Raw genomic sequence first — 17,572 nt, 5'->3', positions numbered from 1 at the left:
GCCCAAGCAAGGTTCTTTATGCAGTGGAACATGATGTTCTCCTTCCAGAATAGCATCAGTGCCTTGCCAATGCCATCAGTTGCAGTAACAGCCTGAGCAAAGGTCCTCCTCACGCAGTGGGCCTTGAATGTTGCAATAATCCCTTGGTCCATTGGCTGGATGAAAGAGGTGGAGTTTGGTGGGAGGAACACCACTTTGATATTGGGGTGAAGGTCACCAATGAAAGGGGGATGGCCTGGAGCATTGTCTACAATTAACAAATTCTTGAAAGGTATGCCTTCTTCCAAGCAGCACTTCTCCATTTCACTGGCATAGCAATTGAGAAGGGCATCCTGAAACAGCATTTGTATCATCCAGGACTTTTTATTGCTCCTGTAATAAACCGGAAAGATGTGTTTGTTATTGTTCTTGAAAGCCCTGGGGTTTTCACTATGCCAATAAGAAATGGCTTCAACTTGTAGCCAGCAAATTTGCCCCCTAACAGCACTGTCACTCTGTCTTTAAAAGCTTTTAAAGCCTGGCATTGACTTGGCCTCCTTATGGATGAAGATCCGTTCACAGGCATTTGCTTCCAGAATAAGGTGGTTTCGTCTATTTTCAAAAATTTGCTGGGGAAAATAACCTCCTTCTACAATTAGTTTATCAAAGGTTTCACCAAATTCTTCTGCTGCCTTCGCATCAATACTTGCACACTCACCACTCACTTTCACATTATGTAGTGAAAAACATTGAAGTGTCGGAACCACCCAGAGGTGGTTATTGATATTGTAGTCTGGTCCTGCTTTTTCTTTAAGCATCTGGAACAAGCTTCGTGTCTTAGCAATGATCGTCAATGTGCTGAGAGGGACTCGCTTTCGTGTTTGGTTTTCAATCCACATAATTAGCAATTTCTCAATATCTGATAGAGGTCCTTTTTGCATTTTCATTAGCCTTGTAGCTTTCAGTGGAGCTGATCTTTTAACAGCTTGGAGTATTTTTTGTTTTTGAGGATCGTCCTGATTGTCGAGGGCGACATGCCTAAATTCTGAGCAACAGCATTCACTGTTTTTCCACCTTTGTGTTATTTAATAACCTCTTGTTTCACTTCCATACCTCTCCTTTGCCTCTTGCTGCTGCTATGACAAGCACTGGTTTTTCTGTGTTTGGGAGCCATGATAGAAAGTCCAGTACAGTACCTACATGCACAAGCCTTTGTATACAAAAGACGCGAGATACACATGTTGCGTCCTGGAAGTTGTTGCATACATCTAGTTACGTCTACTACGTCCCGTTCTCCGATCAGGATTTCTGAACTCTATTATAACCTTATGGGACCTTGGATGACAGACGTATATGTCTGAACGAATGTTAAGCAGCACGTACCTGTATTTGAAGGAAAATCAGATGGTTTTGGTCCTGAACTATTATGTGCATACTCACCCTATTCCCAATCCCAGTAGATACAGGTCTTTTGCTACTCCATTTGTCTATGTTCTCACTAATTTCTCCAATTCGCTCAATCAGATAACCTTGTTTGGAACTTAATTCCCATAGCCAACCCAGGCTTACCCTATCGGATACTCCCTGCAACTGAACCAGCTTCTTCAGTTTCCTTTCAGAAGTGTTTCTTTTCTCACAGGTGCAGGCTGGCTTGCTGAGTATTTCCAGCATTTTCTGCTTTTCTTTGAGATTTCAAGCACCAGCAGGGTTTATTTTTATTCTTAAATAATTGTTGCAAGTCTTCTCTGATCTTGTAATTAAATCCTCTTGCAATAAAGTCCAGTGCCCTATTTATTTTCCTTATTGCTTGGTGTACCTGCATGTTTGTGTACAAGGACATCCATGCCCTTCTAAACATCATCACCTTTCTATACAGAAGGAATGCAACAAAGCCCACTTTTTTTTTTAAAAACGGAGCATCCCCATTAGTTTTCGTTTATAACTTTGATCGCATTCTATCCTGAAGTTCTATCCAAATATTTCATGGCCATTCTATCAGAGGGATGCCTGCTTTGGAAAGATTGCAATGTCACAAGCTGTGAACTACTCTGTTCCTGAATGGCACCCTGGCCTTTGCTATCACTGTGAAATGTTTACAAAAGAAAAGAGTCCTATAGTAGTGGCAAGTCAGAGCATCAAACAAATTTAGGACACCAAGAAATTACAACTTACACTTTTCATGTGCATGTGTGAATCATTTTGCTATAAATAATAGAAGTAAATTTAAAATAAAAAGGATATTGTGCAGTGAAACCATGATAGAAAATGGTCTCTGTGCTTTCAGATAACAGGCCAAGAATTGTTCTCATGCTCTGCTTAAATCTACCGACCAGTTTCAAAATGCCAAACTTTCCCTCAGTGCCTTCAGACAGTAATAGATGCTGTTCTAACTTGAAAACTAAGGAATATTAAAAATGAGTTTAAAGACTGCATCCTTTCACAAATGTAGTTTTGTTTTTCTCATGGCGTCTTGAGGGTGCTGCTAAAGGTGCTCATTCAGTGCTTCCCCAGCTCCTGTACTGGAGGCAATACTCTCACAATGAGGGTAAGTGAGGGAATACATTAAAGAAATGGCATTGTTTTATAATGGTGTGCAATTTGGAAAGAGACTTGCAGGTGATGGTAAGTTCTGCAACAATTTTTCCCCAAAGTAGCAATGTGAAATTTCTATGGCACAAAAGACGATGATAAAAACTTTTTTTCATTCTGAACAATAAAAACTCTTCAATACTCTTCACACACATTCATCCAGAGAAGGGATCTATATCTCAGTATGCTCCTAACAAGCTTCATAGATGATAGAAAGGGGTCAGGAGGTAAACCAATCATCACAGTAGATAAAGTCCTTTATTTGCTACTGTATCCAAGGTGACAAAACAACTCAGTTAAGCTTTTATTCATTGCAATCTCCCAGCATATTACTGGTTGAGCTGCCTCCGATTTGAGATGGTCATGACCTGACATTTATGCCTAGATGTTGCATGTGTGCATTTCCTGCTAGTATTGGTACATGTCATAGAAGATTTATAGGGAAAGTTATTTATTACAGCTAAAATTCGAGGCTTAGAGATTTGTTGCCAAGAATGCATAGGTAGAGAAAACAAAGAAGTTGTTGTTCAGCTGTACACGATGCTGTGCTGAGATGGATCAGATTATTAAATTCCGATTGCGCCATGCTTGATCAATATAATGGCACCAGGTTGTCAAAATTAAATCAAATTAACATCAATTTGAGACTTACCATAAATGAAAACTTCTTCCAATTTTATCCCTCTTTGCAGTCGACATGAGATTCGTGAAGAGCAAACAAGCACCCACCATAAGTGCAGTTCATTGCTCAAAATATTAATTGGGCACATCTTTTTTTGAAGAATAATGACCATTTTTAAAAGTTTTTTTCACACTAGGAATAAAAAAAATTGTCTAATATATAATTCTATTTTTTTTTATTGGACTCGAGTTATTATTTTTCCTACTTTCTGAAAAGAACTGTTGTTTCGTTTATAATTCAAAGAGGGTTTAGTTGATTTTCTCATTACAGACCTTGCAATCTGTGGCTAAATGTGGCTCAATTTAATGATGTGATTTGATGCCACCATCAGATTACATGTCCACCTGGGGAAGGGAATAATGTGTCATAAAGCTTCTCGCATCATGATACTTTTGAGATCAGCTTTTCTTTTCATCTTGGAAACGTGCTATATTTAATAATTTCAGGGCCCAGGCAGAAATTGCTGGGGGTCGTAGTAAAACTGAATTAAGGTAATGGCCAGAGATGTCCAGGTACATTTGTGTCACATGAGATCAATGCACAAATTAAGAACCCAAGAGAGTGGAGGAAGTGTCACCATGGTTGTCACATAAGTTTAAAAAAAAGACACAGAATAAATGGTCCTTTTTAGGCTGGACAGATGCATTTGGTGCAGTTTGCCCAGTGTCCTTTCTTGGGCTTCATTGTTCACGATTTAGACAGATGACCTGGAGGAGAGAATGAAACATAAGATTTCCAAGTTTTCCCCTCAACACCAAAATAGTTGGAAGGGCATGTTTTTAAGATTCTATAACAATATGTAAATAAATTGAATACTGGGCAGAAAACTGGAAAATCTGTAAAGTGGCAAATGAAGTCATGAACTTTGGGAAGAAAAATGAAAAGGGAGGGGAAAAGAGACAGGAAAAAAAGAGTGAACCACAAAAATCTAGGAGTTCTATAACTGATTCACAAAATGTTAGGGACAGATGCCACAGATAGGTAGGGTGGCAACTGTCATGTAAAGGGCTTGGAGTTGAAGAATAAATGTTACATTTCTATAGGGATTTTGTGAGGTCGCAACTTGAGTACCTTATTGCCCTTTTAACTAAATAAAAAAACGTTGTTTATAGGGTCAGTCCAAAGGAGATTTACCAGCCTGATTCCTGGAATGAAAAGAGAGGCATTTTGGGTTTGTATTTCTTGGAGTTAAGAATGAGATGTGACCCTTCACAAACATTCAACATCCTCAGGGGCTGTGACAGGCTAGATGTTGGGATGTTCTCAATAGAGGGAGAGGCATGAAAAATGAGATAATGCTGGAAAATAAGGGGCAAGTTATTTAACATTAACTTGCATAGAAATTTCATCACTCAGATTGTAATCTCCAGAAATGTCTGCCACGATGGGTGGTGGGGGGCAGATCATTAGATATATTTAAAGTGGAGATAGTTAAATATTAGAAGCCTCAGGGAACTAAGGGTTATGGGAACAGGCCCAGAGAGCATTAATTTTTTAGACATAGTTATATTTTATCCATATTCTGCCCAATGAAGAACAATTATTGCAAAATACAGAGTTTAAAGAGAGATGTTTTCATTTCAAATTTTACATTACTTACAGAACTTCTAAAAGAAAAGTCATTTATATTCTGAGGAATGATTCTTTTACTGCCTCATTATTTTGCATGTAATGGCATCAAATTTCAAGTTTTACTTTAAGAATTACAATTCCAAAGCTGTCATAAGAATTTCACTGATTTTTGAACTAATGTATTGATCAGGTTTTAATGTTGCAATCTCTCATTTGAAATCAAACTATGACTTATTCTGTAATTATTTTTTCTATTTACTTTTTTTGTAATTCATGCTGGAGTATTTGTTCTAAGCAAGATATTATCCACTTAAGTTCATCGTGCTAGCACACAATGCATGCAGTTCACTTCCATAAAGTCACACATTATTCCCGTAAACCTATCTTTACCCAACAAGTTCATCAGATAGCAACAGAGGAATCAAGAGGAAGCACTTGAGCAAAATGATGCACACAAAGCTAAAGTCCAAATAAATTATAATGATTGTAACTGTGCCAACTCACAGTTTTTACTGGCACAAGATGATGCCTTAAAGTCCAGGAATAACTGGAAGGATAGATGGGCCTCAGATAGCCTGAACAGAAATGGGGAAAATCACAGATTGCTTAATGTTGGCTACTTAGGGAAAAAAAAGCCAAACGTGCACATTTTTTTTAGTCTTGTTCAGAAAGCTGGATAGTGGCTAGTTACAGTCCGATTTTAAGCCTTGACTAATATTTATATTTCCTGTTATTTAATTGTTGATGAAAGATCAGAGATTAATTCTGCTTCACTCTCGACATTATCTGCCCAATTCACCGCATACTTCAAGCATTTTCTGCTTTTAATAACAGATTTCAATTGGCAGGATTTGTTTTGGGTTTATGATTTATATTTCCAAGTTAGGGAGAAAATGTTTTGGGAATAGCTTCTAACATTATTCAATCAGAGCTACATAGCAAGAAACAAGCCCTCCTGCCCAACTTGTCCATTCTGGCCAAGCTGTCTGCCTGAGCTAGTTACAGTTACCTGCATTTGACCCATATTAATCTTGTTTTCATACCTGTGTAACTAAACATTGTAACTGAATCCACCTTTGAGCCCGCCTTTGTGTCCTCTGGATGGAAACCTTTTCTTCAGGTCCTCTTTAAATCTAAGACTGCCCTGCCTGAGGAAAAAGATGGTCTCCTTTCACCTTTTCTATGCCCCTCATAATTTTATCAGCTATTTCATTCAAAGCAACAAAAAAAAAACTCCAGCTAATCTGGTCTCTTCTTATAACTTAAGCCATTCAAGAACTGGTAATGTGAATCTTCTCTGCATCCTTTCCAGCAAACAAAATCCTTTCTATAGCATGGCAACAGATCTGCACACAACACTCAAAGCAAGTTCTCACCAACATATTGTACATAGAGCATATATTGTACAGTTTTAACATGACATGCTTTTGTAATCAATGCCCTAACCATGAAGGAAAATGTTCCAAATACCTTTTTCCACTATCAACTTTCAGGGAAGAATGTTCCTGTACCCTTAGATGACTTTTCTACAACACCTCCAGGGCCTCAGATATGCTCTTTAAGTCCTACCCTGGTTTAACTTCACAAAGCATAACAGCTCACACCTGTCCAAGTTAAATTCCATAACCCATTTGCCCAGTTGATCTACATCCTGATGTAACTTGGATAACCTTCTACATGTCCATGATACTACCAATTTTGGTGTGCCCCACAGATTGACTAATATGTCACCTAAATTCTTACAAAATTTTTAGTATCAATGAACAATAGTGAAGCCAGCAGCAATATCTGAGACACACTACTGATCATAGGCCTCCAATCTTAAAAACAGCCCTTTACCTTCTGAATTTCTCCCACCAACCCAATTTTGTGTTCAATTCTCTTCATCTGTGGATCCCATGTGAACAAAACTTCTGGACCATGCTGAAGTCCATGTGGTTAACATTCCCCACCTCTTCAAAAAGAAAGCTCAATTAAATTTGTGATCAAGCCAATAATAACATACTGTATATTCAATGCCATTCCTCCACAACTCGTGCCTTTGACCCAGTTCTTTCCGCTTCAATATTCTATGATCTGACACCTATATAGTTATCTAGGGATGACATTTTTGATTGTAGAGATAACACTGCAAAATTTAAAAACAAATTCGAACAAAGATATGACAAAAATAAATTTGGAATCACTGTGAATATGCAGCTCACTTGAAACATCAAGTGAAGGAATCCAGGTACTACACCAGTACAAAATTCAAACCCAGTCTTGTTAAGTGTTAATAGAAATCTTTTCAGTCCTTATCATCTGCCCAATTATACACATTCCTCTTTAAAAATAGTTGCAATATTTCAGATAAATAAAATTATTAAAATGTAAAAAGTTTAACATTTGGGTAACAGCTTGTAAAACTGAATGTAGACCCTGTGAGTGGCAATGTACAAACTTTCCTGGGATAGATATCACATTCAAGCACTAAGTTGGTATACAGATAGCATGATCAATACAGATGATTTGGCCTGATGTTAAAAAAAGTGCTTCAGAGTCATAATTGTCTTTGTTAGTTGAAGCATAAATTGAGACCTGTTGCTTTTTCAGAAGTTACTTAACACTATCCAGAGTTCTGAAATTCTCAAAGCAAAGAATGACTGGAAGAATTCAAAAAGTCAGAGAGCATCCATGAGTAGAAACTGACAGTCAACATTTCATGTCTGGACCCCTTATCAAGACTTTGGAAAAGCGAGTGATAATATATTTATAAAGGAGGAAAGAAGACAGGGAGGGGGCGAATAGAAATTTTCTCTCTTTCCTTTGCTAAATTTGTTTTATAATCACACCATTTCAGAAGTGCTTTTATTTCTTCCTATTTGCTGCAGAAATGAGGAAGGAGACAGCACTTGCTACTTGTTCCTGAACTCACCAACTTTCAATGGCATTAATCATCAGTACCAACAACCACCTCACCACCAACATCCTTGCGGATAATGTTAGGTCTGCTTTGTTCATGAATGAGTGAGACAAACACCAGGCTGAGTCGAAATCAGGGTTCTTTGTTCTTTATTACCGGATTGTAACACTTGCGACTAACAAAGTTAGTCGGAGAATGCATTCTGCCGTTATCAGCAAAATGGTGATTTTTTATACCCTTGGATATGTGCTTAGAACATCATCATATCATTACTTGTCCAATGACTAAAACTGTTGCTATCCTTTCCCTGCTAGCTTCCTGCCTCTCAATCCATCAATGTCTCTCTTATCTTGTAAGTACAAGGATGCATTCTGTTACTCCTTAGTACTGGGTGACTCCTTCTCCGGTCCCATCTCATGATGTTTTACCTTACAATAACCAAACATGGCCAGAAAAAGAGGTCAGAGATTGGGGGATCATAAAATAATCTCACCACTGCCATCTCAAGATCATTTAGACTGCCAATAAATACTGGAATCCTCAAAGTGTTTTTTTTAAATGGATTCATCAAGGTTTTAACTATAATCTGTTACTGATCACTGCTATGGTTACTATGTTCCCGTGTACAAAAAAAAGTATGAGGTGGGGTCATACTGCTGCAGCCAGGTTATAGCTCATGGTTATAGCTTGAAACTTGCAGAGGAGAGAAGACACGCACCCCAGTAGAGTGTATTCACCACTGAGTTTCTTCAGGGGCAGCTTTGCCTTTTATTGTGAGCTCGGCTGTGTCACCACCGGGGCGTGGCTTGAGTGGGCCGGCCACCAATTGGTCGGTTTCCGCATCCAGGCCCCGATTTAGCCCCACCTCCCCGCCAGGATCCGCCGGCAGTAATTGGCCAGCTTTACCATTCCACCAGCGGCCTATGGAAATGGGCATCTCAGCCCGTGCGAGGTCTTGCCAGTTGCTGCGTTCGACGGCCATTTTCAGTATTGGCCGAGGAACTGGCCACGACACAAACACCTATCTCCCCCCCCCACTGAACGGGCAATTGGGGCAGAGTTCTTAGGAGGCCAATCCCTGTGCCCATGGGGTCGGATGGGTGATGAGCTGGTCAGAGTCTACATAGGCTGGTTTCAACCAGTCGATGGTAAAAGTCTGCTCTCTGCCACTAATGTCCAGAACACAGGTGGAGCCATTGTTTCTTATGAAATGGTATGGCCCCTCATAAAGTCTCTGGAGAGGTGGCCAGTGTGTCCCGCGCTGAACAAATATGTATTTACAATAATCCAAGCCCTTGGGGATGTATGTGTGGGGCTGGCTGTGGGGTCTGGGTTTGATGGGGGCCAGGGTGCCTTGGTGCTCGCGAAGCCAGGACAGTGTGGTCAGTGGGGGCTCTCCTAAGTTCTCAGGGATTGTTACAAATTTGTCCGGTATGACCAGGGGTGCGCTGTAGAGCAACTAAATGGAGGATACCTCAAGGTTCTTTTTGGGTGCAGCTCAAATTCCCAACAAGACCCAGGGAAGCTCGTCAGCCCAGTTAGGTTCAGTTAGCCTTGCCATTAAAGCTGCCTTGAGGTGTTAGGGGAACCTCTCCACCAACTTGTTGGCCCGCAGGTGATACACCATGGTGTTGTGGAGTTGGGCCCCCAGAGTATGGGCTAAGGTGGTCAACAGACTAAAAGTGAATTGGGCCCCCCTGTCTGACGTAAGGTGTTTGGGGACCCCGAAACGCACAACCCAAGTGCTGAGTAGGGCCCATGCGCATGCCTCTATGGAAGCCTCTATTAGTGGAACCACCTCTGGTAATCTGGTTATTCGTTGATCAATGTGAGGAGCTACGTGCACCTCTGGACACAGGTAGGGGTCTCACAATGTCAACGTGCACATGGCTGAACCGGTGACATGTGGGCTCAAATGTCTATTTGGGGGGGGGGGCCTTGGTGTGGGTTAGAATATTGGATGATTGGCAATGAGTACAATACTTGGCCCATAGCATGACCTCTTTGCGGTGGTCGTGCCAGATATAACTGCTCGCCACCATCTTAACAGTAGTTCTGATGGTGGGGTGAGCTAAATTATGGACTGATCGAAAATCTGCCTCTTACATGCAACCGGAATGTCAGGGCAAGGTTTACCCGTCAAGATGTCACAGAACAGTATGCGATTGCTGGGGGCGATCTGGACATCCTCCATATGTAAGCTGGTGAGCGCTGTCCAGTATGCCGGAATATCAGGGTCTGTTTGCTGTGCTTGTGCCAGGGGCGTATAGTCGATGCCAGGGTTAGGGTCATGCACTGCCGAGAGAGCCAGCCAGGATAGGGCATCAGCCACTACATTGGATTTACCATGTATATGCTCAATGTCTATGGTAAATTCAGAGATGTAGGGCAGGTGCCACTGTTGGCTGGCTGACCATGGGTCGGACACCTTATGGAAGGTGAATGTAAGGGGTTTGTGGTCCATGTAAATTTTGAACTTCCTACCCTCCAGGAAGTATAAGGCTAACAGTTCTCTATCAAAGGCCCTGCACTTGAGCACTGGTGACCAGAGGTGTTCACTGAAAAAGGCCAGCGGTTGCCAATGTTCATCAACCAGCTGCTCAAGCACACTCTTGACCGCTGTGCTGGAGGTGGCTGGGGCGTCTGTCCTAGCTAGGGCATTCTGAGTGGCCTGGAAGGCCTCTTGGGTCCATTGTAAGTTTTTATTGGGCCCTGCCATGAGGGGAAAGAGTGGGCTCATGATGCGTGCCGCTGCAGGTATGAACCGGTGATAGAATTTAGCCATACCTGCAAACTCCTGTAGTCCTTTCACCGTTGAAAGGTTGGGAAAGAGCGGATAGCCTCCACCTTTGCTGGCAATGGTCTGGCCCTGTGACGATCGATTCGATGGCCCAGGAAGTCGATAGTCTCTTGGTCAAATTGGCACTTGGCCGGGTTGATGGTGAGGCCAAAATCTCTCAGTCTGGAGAACAGTTGCCGTAAATGGGTGGCATGCTTGGTGCAGGTGTGTCTGGCGATTAGAATGTCGTTGAGGTAGACGAATGCAAAGGGCAGATCCCAGCCCACCACATCCACTAACCTCTGGAAAGTCTGAGCCACATTTTTTAACCCAGAGGGCATGCAGAGGAATTCAAACAATCCAAAGGGGGCTATGATGGCTGTTTTTGGGATGTCTTCTGGGTTTACCGGGATCTGGTGCTAGCCCCTGATGAGGTCCACCTTTGAAAAATACCATGCCCCCTGGTAAGTTCGCAGTAAAGTCTTGGATATGGGACATGGGATATCTATCCGGAACGGTGGCCTCATTGAGGTGGCGGCAGTCACTGCACAGCCTCCAGCCACACACTGATGGGGACCAGGTGGAGAGGTGAGGCCCAGGGGCTATCAGAGTGCCGCTTGATGCCCTCCATCTCTTTTAAATTCGTCCCTGGCCAAGTTAAGTTCTTCAGGGGAGAGGCGGCGCACCCTGGCGTGGAGGGGAAGGCACTCAGACATGATCTGGTGCCTCACTCCATGTTTGGGCTCTGCTGAATGGAAGTGAGGCATGGTGATGGTTGGGAAATCCATCAGGATCTTGACGATCTCATCAGTGGCAGTATTCGTTGAGTGGAGATGGGGGTTGGTGAGCTTGGTTCCATTGAGGGAGGGCAATTAGAATGTCCGGGCGTGTACCAGTCAATGGCCCTTGATATCCACCAGGAGGGAGTGGGCCCTCAGGAAGTTGGCACTTAAAAATGGTTGCTGCACGGCTGCCACAGTGAACTTCCAGGTGAACCAGCCGTCCCCGAAGCAGTGGGGTATGGAACGAATGCCAAATGTTCGGATACTGAAGCCGTTTTCCGCTCGGAGTTCTTGGTTTATTTTGCCAGAGAGCCTTGAGGCTGGTGGGGGTATGATACTGTATTGTGCCCCAGTGCCCACTAAGAAATGTCGGCCCGTCAGCAAGTCCTGGACATGTAGGAGGCTATGTAGGAAGCTATTCAGCTGGACGGTGATCGCAGCCATTGATGACGGCTTGTCTGGGTGTTTCCCTGGAACACACAGGAGGAGTGGCATTGCCAGACATCAGAGCCTTACCATTGATGATAATAATGGTACAGCTCACCGGTGGGGCATCTCATTCGGTTGGACAGTCGGTTGGATGATCAGCTGAACAGTTGGTTGGATGGTGGCTCAGTGTTCCTCGTGGCCAGCACTGTTGATGTGGTGTCATCACCTGGTCGATCGAAGTGCAGGCATCCCTCTTCACCGCCCATAGCATGTCTTCTCAGGCGGCCACCTTCCTGGGGTCCTTGAAATCCTCCTCCGCGATGAGCAGCCGGATGTCCTTGGGCAGCCTCTTCAGGAAGATCTGCTGGAACAGCGGGCAGGAGGTGTGCCCATCTCAGAGGGCGAGCATGTCGCTCATGAGAATGGATGGGGCCCTGTCCCCTCCAAACCATTGATATGCAGCAGACAGGCAGCGCGCTCGTGCTTTGAGAGCCCAAAAGTGGAGGTTATTTGCTCTTTGATGGCCACATACCTTGCTTGTTCCGGGGCTGCTGGAGGAAATCGATAATCTGGGCTACCGTGTCCTGGTCGAGGGCGCTGACCTCTACAACAACAAATTGACCTGAGTAGCGCGTGTCCTCGGAGATCTTTCGAATGGCTAACTGTGGGTGGGCCATCCAGAAGCAAGGCAGCTTCAACATTACAGCGTTGATCTCTGGTTGTTGCTTCGTTTGGACCGGTCGGGGTCACCACTGTAGCGGGGACACTACTGCTACAGCCAGGTTATAGCTCACGGTTGTATCTCTTGGGCTGTAGCTCGAAATCTGCAGAGGAAATAAGACACGCACGCCAGTAGAGTGCATTCGACACTAAGTTTATTCAGGGGCAACTCTGCCTTTTATAGTGGGCTTGGCTGCGTCACCACCGGGGCGTGGCTTGAGAGGGCCGGCCACCAATTGGTCAGTTCCAGCATCCAGGCCCTAATTGGGCCCCTTGGGATCCTCCAGTGGTGATCGGCCAGTTTTTCCATTCCACCGGCGGCCTTTGGAAACGGGCATCTCAGCCCAAGCGAGGTCTTGCCGGTCGCCGCGTTTGATGACCAGTTCCAGTGTTGGCACGAGGCACGGGCCGCTACAAGTTCATATTTAATTACTGCTATGGTGGGATTTGAACTTGCACCCCTCGATCAACAGAATGGGATTCAGCATACGAGGCCAACTAATTCATCAGCTAGGAAGTATTTGGGGTGATCCTGAGTATCATGAAAGGACCATGAAAACTGAAAATATTCCCATAATTGCTGCACATTCCAACAAGATGCATCAGCTAAAACTGTTTCACTCAAAATCAAAAGGGGTCAAAGGAGTTGTCTTTCTATGAAATTCTGATGTAACTTATTCCCTGTTCTATAAACTGCCAGGAAGCCAAGTAATAAAATAGAACAGTTAAAAGTAGTCTGTCACTACAGACATCAGTTTCAGTCTCAGCTTCACATGCAGACAAGCAAGCAAATGTCAAACTTCTCAATAATTTACAAATAAACATATTTATTTGTGCTCATCTGCTGTTCACAAATCAAGCACATGAGAACAATCAAAACATTTCAGAAAGCACTTTACGGCTCTTAATCATTTAGAAAAGGGCAAGAAAAGATTGTCAAATCTCTCTTTTGTGTCAATTTGTCATATACAAGTTTAGACGACGAATAGGCTCTAATAAATCAATATCCTCTAACCCTGTCCACTAACATCTTTAAATGCAGTATCGCCACAATTAATTTTTTTTAAAGATTTAGACATACAGCACCATTACTGCACCCTACAAGAACATGCTGCCCAATTTACACCCCATTAACCTACACCCCGGTACATTTTTTTGAAAGGTGGGAGGAAACCGGAGCCCCCATAGAAAACCCACACAGAATGAACAAACTCCTTACAGACAGCGCGGGACTCGAACCTATGTCCAGTCCCGATCGCTGGCGCTGTAAAGGCATTGGGCTAACCACTACAACAACAAATTGACTAATCAATGTCCTCTGGACTCAGGATCTCTGAAGCCAACTATACCAACCCTGCCTGAAATCGTACTGTGAATGGAACCTGAGAATTCCTCGTTGGAACAATTGTTTTACCAACAGACAGATCCAGAGAGAGAAACTCTTCCATTAATTTATTTGCCCATTCCATTTTCCATTATTAATCTGTCAAATTACAAAAATATATCATTGCAAAACTAATATTTAAATTTCATACCATCCATTACATTCTTTCTGAGTTTGTAGGTGCTTGAGGCAACCTTTAAGTTTATGACAACAATATTTTGATTAAATTGGCATCACCTAAAATAACAAAGTGCAGTCCTGACATCAGTGAAATACATAACTTTGGTCATCACTCCTTTCAGTAATAAGCAGAACCTGACAATAGGACATGAGCCATTCTTTTGACGCAAGAGATCAAGGTAAGTGGTGTAATTTGCTGGAAATCAGGAATGCATTGGGTGTATCTTTGGCAGTGAATGCTACAATGTTCAAATGACACAAGGCAATTAAAACAAAAAAAAATCCTGAGGCAATACATTTCCTTGATCTGCTTTTATTCTCAAGATATTGGCTTCCATTTTTTATGAAAATGATTTACCAATAAAATTTTTGGTTGGCTGAAATGCTGATTGGCTGGATGGGAATACGGTCATAGTACATTGAAGCAGTGCTAACTCTTTCATAAGTTAATGTCTAAGCACATTCTCCTGCAGGAATCATTTCCACCATTGAGCCATTGTAACAGTTTTGGCTTAATTCTTTCACATCCACTTCCCCACCAGCCCGGATATACTTGACTCAAGTGTGTACTTATCCATGACTGTAATTCATCGCAAGTGATTCACACAGACGAACTGCATCAAAAGAACTTGCTAACTAAACTAAACATAGAAAATGCTGGGAATACTCAAATCAGGTAATATCAGTAAAAAGAGAAATCTTCACACTTCCAGCATTCATTTCAGATTTCTATTCTTCTTTATCTCTGATTATTTGATAAGCCGCCTGTCCAAAGAGATGGCCACAATAATCAGACTCCTCGAGATAACATTTCAGTCAGAGAAATAAGTGTGAAGTGTTACAATGTCATGGAACAATAGTAAATAGTGGAAAGAAACTCATGTTACGAGGACAAGTAGACAAATTACAAATGTGTCTTGTAGGTATATATTACATCTCGAAATGCTATATTTGTAAGTCCAGTTTTGCAGATCCTGTCACTGCAGAATCAACATGATTTATAATGCAGCAAATCCAAATTTAATAAAACAAATACACAGTTGCTTTCAGATACTCCCATTGGTTCACTTGACAGTTTTGAGCTAGGGTGCCCTGTTGGGCTTGGAGAGATAATACAAGTTTAGGCCAGAAGAACACAAGTCATCAACTGGAGAGCATTTATTCCTCATAGGCTTTTAAGCCAAGATGGCTATTTCAGAGAGCAGGTAAGAGTGAACTACATTGGATTGTCTGGAGCCATATATATATATATATGGCAAACTAAGTAAGGATAACAGATTTACTTATGAATGGCTTGAGTGAACTATCAATTTTTTTCAATAATTCAGTTGCTTTCTGGTTACTAGCTAGAATATCATCCTTTTACTACAACGTTATTTATTCTTCAGCTGCTAGTATGCGATTTGTTTTTCAGGGCATGTTCCAGTATCATAATACCATGCACTGTATCTTCTATGTAATCCCTGAAACCCAACTTCCATCCCTCCTACCATCATATTCCTAAAACTCCACATCACTATCTCACCCCCTTCCTAAACTCACCATCTGGCCCCCTTCGAAAACCCCCCGTCACCCCCTTCCTGAAACCCCACATCACCGTCCGACCCCCTTCCTGAAACCCACCCCCTTCCTGAATCCCGCGTCACCGTCCCGGCCCCTTCCTGAGCCCCACGTCATTATCCCACCCCCTTCCTAAACCCCCTGTCACTGCCCCACCCCTTCCTGAAACCCTGCATCACCGTCTGACCACCTTCCCGAAACCCATCACTGTCCGACCCCATTCCCGAACACGCGTCACCGTCCCGCCCCTTCCCGAACCCCACATCACTATCCCACCGCATTCCTAAACCCCCCCCGTCACTGTCCCACCTACTTCCTGAAATTCCGCATCACTGTTCAACCCCCTTCCCGAAACCCGTCATTGTCTGACTCCTTTCCCGAATACATGTCACTGTCCCGCCCCTTCCTGAACCCCCCATGTCACTGTCTCGCCCCTTCCCGAACCCCATCACCATCCGGCCCCCTGCCCAAAACCCTGCGTCACCATCCCACCCCCTTCCTAAACCCCACGTCACCGACCCACCCCCTTCCTATACCCCACGTCACTGACCCACCCCCTTCCTAAACCCCACATCATTATCCCACCCCCTTCCTAAACCCCACATCACTATCTCACCCCATTCCTGAAACCTATCACTATCCCACCCTCTTCCCGAAACCCCATATAACCATCACAGCATTACACTCTGTCTGACAAAAATTATAAAACATCAGAACCATCATTGCCTGCCAGAATTCCAAACTTTCTTCATCAGCTTGCCCATTCTTCCTCCATCCTAAACCCACGACTACTACCCTCCCCAAGTCACAAAATTAATGTTTGTTTTGCGTTAACTGCAACTGTTAATATTTATCTATCCTTTTACAAGTTTCACTTTTTCTGTCTCAGGGACATCATGGTAATCTAATTTATACTGTTCTTGCTGCTAATTTTATGCAGCTCCATGGGAGGTGTACAAGAGGTATAAAGAGCAGGGAGCTGAGAAGTTGAAGGAGGACTACAAGGAGTGTAGAAGGAATCTTAAGAAAGAAATTAGAAAGGCCAAAAAAAGGCATGAAGAGGCTTTGGCTGACAGAGTAAAAATAAATCCAAAGGGTTTCAATAAGTACATTAAAAGTAAAAGATTAGTGAGAGATAAAATTGGACCCCTTGTAGATAGCGAGGGTAGGCTGAGTGAGAAGTCTGAGGAAATGGGAGAAATTTTGAATGATTTCTTTGCCCGGTATTCACTAGGGAAAAAAAATGTTGAACCAGTTGAAGTAAAGAAAAATAGTGGGGAGGTCATGAAGCATATAAGGATAACCGGGGAGGTAGTGATGGCTGTGTTAAAAAAGATAAAGGTGGATAAATCTCCCGGACTGGACAAAATATTCCCTAGGACACTCAGGGAGGCTAGTGGACAGTTAGTGGGGCCATTAACAGAGATATTTAGGATGTCACTGGCCACGGGGGTGGTACCAAAGGATTGGAGGGTGACGCATGTGGTTCCTCTGTTTAAGAAAGGGTCCAAATGCAAACCTGGGAATTATAGGCCTGTAAGTCTGATGTCTGTGGTGGGCAAGTTGATGGAAAGTGTTCTGAGGGATGCTATTTACAAATTTTTGGGGGTACAGGGATTGATAGGGAGTAATCAGCATGGTTTTGTCAGGGGTAGATCATGCTTGACAAACCTGATTGAGTTCTTCGAGGGGGTTACAAAAAAGGTTGATGAAGGGAAAGCTGTGGATGTTGTCTATTTGGACTTTAGTAAAGCTTTTGACAAAGTTCCCCACAGGAGGTTAGGAAAAAAGGTGGAGGCATTAGGTATAAATAAGGAGGTAGATAAATGGATTCAGCAGTGGTTGGATGGAAGGTGTCAGAGAGTAGTGGTAGAAAATTGTTTGTCCAATTGGAGGCCGGTGACTAGTGGAGTTCCTCAGGGTTTGGTCCTGGGTCCACTATTATTTGTTATATATATTAACGATCTGGATGTAGGGGTGGAGAATTGGATAAGCAAGTTTGCGGATGACACAA

At 43.0% G+C, this 17,572-nt stretch overlaps 1 protein-coding gene across 11 annotated transcripts in view; it reads right to left on the bottom strand.

The window, feature by feature from the left end:
- Nucleotides 1-17,572, bottom strand: part of stau2 (staufen double-stranded RNA binding protein 2) — a 327,674-nt gene that overhangs the window by 214,661 nt on the left and 95,441 nt on the right. The window lies entirely within an intron of this gene.

The sequence above is a fragment of the Narcine bancroftii genome, chromosome 2 (genome assembly GCF_036971445.1).
Source record: "Narcine bancroftii isolate sNarBan1 chromosome 2, sNarBan1.hap1, whole genome shotgun sequence".
Lineage (NCBI taxonomy): Eukaryota > Metazoa > Chordata > Chondrichthyes > Torpediniformes > Narcinidae > Narcine > Narcine bancroftii.
This window is presented reverse-complemented; position numbering and strand designations above follow the sequence as displayed.